Source organism: Castor canadensis, chromosome 6, assembly GCF_047511655.1.
Source record: "Castor canadensis chromosome 6, mCasCan1.hap1v2, whole genome shotgun sequence".
NCBI classification, from domain to species: Eukaryota; Metazoa; Chordata; class Mammalia; order Rodentia; family Castoridae; genus Castor; species Castor canadensis.
The window spans coordinates 24,129,699-24,132,865 of record NC_133391.1 but is presented as its reverse complement, the minus strand read 5'-3'; the positions used below and the strand labels follow the sequence as shown (position 1 = coordinate 24,132,865).

At 42.8% G+C, this 3,167-nt stretch overlaps 1 long non-coding RNA gene across 1 annotated transcript; it reads right to left on the bottom strand.

The window, feature by feature from the left end:
• Nucleotides 1-1,542: 1,542 nt before the first annotated feature.
• On the bottom strand, nucleotides 1,543-1,972 carry LOC141423854 (uncharacterized). Its single transcript, XR_012448625.1, has 2 exons — nucleotides 1,821-1,972; nucleotides 1,543-1,681 (listed from the first exon to the last, which is right to left on the bottom strand). It is a non-coding gene; the product is annotated as an uncharacterized lncRNA (long non-coding RNA).
• Between the last annotated feature and the right edge of the window lie 1,195 nt (nucleotides 1,973-3,167).

Genomic DNA, 3,167 nt, shown 5'->3' with positions numbered 1-3,167 from the left:
GAGAAAGCTCTCTCCTGTCCCTATTCGCCAAGTTAGGATCCTGCTTTAAAGAAGTCCCTGGAGGTGGCCTGCCATAGGTTTGCGTTGGATTCTGGTGCCTGGGTGACCTGTCACTCATAACCAACCTTTTGAAAAAATTAGGAGTGAGACGTTGTGATTAATGAGAAATCGTAAAGCCAACCTAATGCCATACTCCAAGGAGAACTTTTTCTTTAAACACTGAAAGAGATGAAGTCATTCCCTAAACCAGATCCGTTTTTAAGGACGGGCCTGAATAAAGTGGTGGGCAGCTTCTTCTGCTCTTTTCCAGGCCCTGCCTCTAGCAACAAAGAAAAGGCCTGGTTTGCACAGCTGTTGCCTTAAGAACTGAATAACAAAAGACTGAAACTTTAACCTGACAGCAAAAACCACTAATATCAAGGAAGTAAACAAGGCAGGAAAAAAAAAAAAAAACTTTATGGGGTCAGGTGAACTTCTTGAGAACTAAGGGAAACCTGTGGGAAATCTGAGTGTGAGAGAGGTACAAAGTCCCAGCCCAGCTGCAGGGGTGACATCTGCCAGGAGGGAGAAATCTGTGGTCCCCAGGCTGTGCAGTGGCCAAGGCATCAGTGCCCCCAAGCTCTGAGGCTGGAGCTCCACTTGGCTCTCACCGAGGCCCAGAGAGGTTGAGGAGCCAGCCTGAAGTTTTTTCTCCTACCTTCTGGAATCTACCTTGGAATGTGTCTCCCTCATGGGGAGAAAGGTGGCTGGGAAAGGCAGGAGGGTGAAGTGCATATTCACCCTCTCTTTTAAAACATTTTCTTGCTGTTTATTTTTCTAACAATTAAAAAAAAAACCTAACAGTGTTTTACAAGTAAAGCCTCTTGGGAAAAATAAGCAGTAAACTGGTCTAGGCCATTGATTGCTGACAAACTATCAATTTCCAAAACAGATTGAAGGATCCATACAATAGCAACTGAGAAAACACTAATGCAATTAGAACATTAAATAAGGAGTAAAAGAAGTAGAACAGCAAGAATCTAACGGGCACAGCCCCTTCTGGGGGTTGAAAGAGAGAATGATTGTACCAGAAGATACAAACAGCCTTCCTTTTCCGAGGCAGGCTAGGTTTAGGGAAAGTTTGGGACTCATAAAATTATATATATATATAGTGTGTGTGTATGTAGGTTGCCCACACCTGGCTCAGGGATGGCCCAGACTACCCTCACCTGACTCAGGCCACCCATGCCCCTCCCCACTCATTGATTATTGGATGGGAATTATCTGGGTCCTCCCTTCCCATAAGTCAGCACCTGGAGAAGAGAAGGAGGCTCTTTCTGCCTCCAGATTCCACCTGCACCCACCATGCTCCCTGTTACATTTCCCTTCCCTAACTTTTAATAAACTCCATTTACACCCACGTGTTCTGCCATGGATTCTTCCCGGTGGTACACAAAGAATTTGGAGGTCTTCTGATCACAGACTCTACCCTGCTAGCAGCACTTCCACCATGCCAGCAACACCATGCAGAACTGAAATTTAAATTCAATGCAGTGACTTCACCTCATAGTTTTTCATTCATCTTCCACTTGAAACAAGAAGTGCCAGAGCAGTGATTTCACAGTCCCAGTGATATTAATTCAATAAATGTTGATGGAGCATTCATTGTCCCAGGCTAGGCTCCTTGGAAGGGCCTTGGGCTCTAATGAAAAAGAGAAATACAAATAATTTCAATGCAATATGGTCAATTTTGTTGCACTTCTCAGAAGTGGTAGAGACTTTGTGAGACTAGGAAAGGAAGCCTTTGACTTTGCTGAGAAAGAGAAAGAAAGGAAACTTACTAGCAACACTTCAACTAAGAGTGACATCGGGCTGGGACTTCATGGTGAAGACCAATTTTCCAGTTGGAAAAGACAGAAAAGGACATTCCCAAAAGAAGCCATGCGGGGGCGGGTGGCTCACACCTCTAATCCTGGCTACTCAGGAGGCAGAGATCAGGGGGATCATGGTTCGAGCCAGCCCAGGCAAATATTCAAGGGACCGTATCTCAAAAACACTCTTCACAAAAAAGGGTTCGTGGAGTGGCTCAAGATGTAGGCACTGAGGTCAATTCCCAGTACTGCAAAAAAGGAAAGGAAAGGAAGGAAGGAAGGAAGGAAGGAAGGATAGAAAGAAAGACCACAGTATGTCCCTTTGGGTGACTGTTTTACCAATGAGGGGTTTAAAAGTTTAAAAAATAGTTTGGAAATTTGAAAGACTTCAGAGGAGGTGCTGAAGAACTCTTGAAGCCAAGTGAAATTATCCTATTTCAGATTCAGAAGACAACTGGATGATCTGGAGAATAAGTGAGAGTAGGGGTGAAATTGAAAGAACAGAGAGAGGGAAGGCCAGCAGCCTAGAAACCCAGGAGATCTGACATTTGGATTCCAGTCATCTGGAAGAGTCTCTCTTCCTTAGGGGAGGCCAGAGTTTTTCTTTTATTCAAGACTTCAGCTGATCAGATGAGCCCCCACCCCCAACCCCTGCATAGCAATGTGCTTTACTCAAAGTCCACTGGTTTAAATTTTAATCTCATTCAAACTATTCTCACAAAAACAACCAGAATAATGTTTATCCAGGTAGTTGGGCACCCCTTGACCCAACTAAACTGACACAAAGTAACCATCTCAGAGAATCTCTACAGTGTATGTAAAATGTGACATCAGGCCTGGATTAAGCTTGGGGCAATGAGGAAAGAGGGGGAAAAAAAGTAAGATTTAGGGAGCAGTTGAACATGAGATAAACAAAAAGACATTGAGAGGATGGCATCCAGTTTCTACTTAAAGCTGCTGGGGGGATAGAAAAAAACAACCAGTCAGATGACCAGTAACCTCCAGTGTTGGATTTTTCTTTTAGTTTCTTTTCTTTCTCTGTACCAAGTCCAAGTTTCTCATGTTTATTCACTACTGTTTTTTAATTATAAATTCCATCATCAATTTCTCTAAAAACTATTGTACTTACAAAAGGTATTTCATTAATCAGATGTCACCTATGAAGATACAGGTTCTATTTCTTCAACTCTTTTGAAAATATATTTGCTTAACTTCTGGTTAAATACAACTTGAATAGTTTGCCTCTATTTCTTGGAGAGTCCTTTCCTCCATCCTTATACAAACAGAATATATAAACACCTAAGAACCAGGACACCT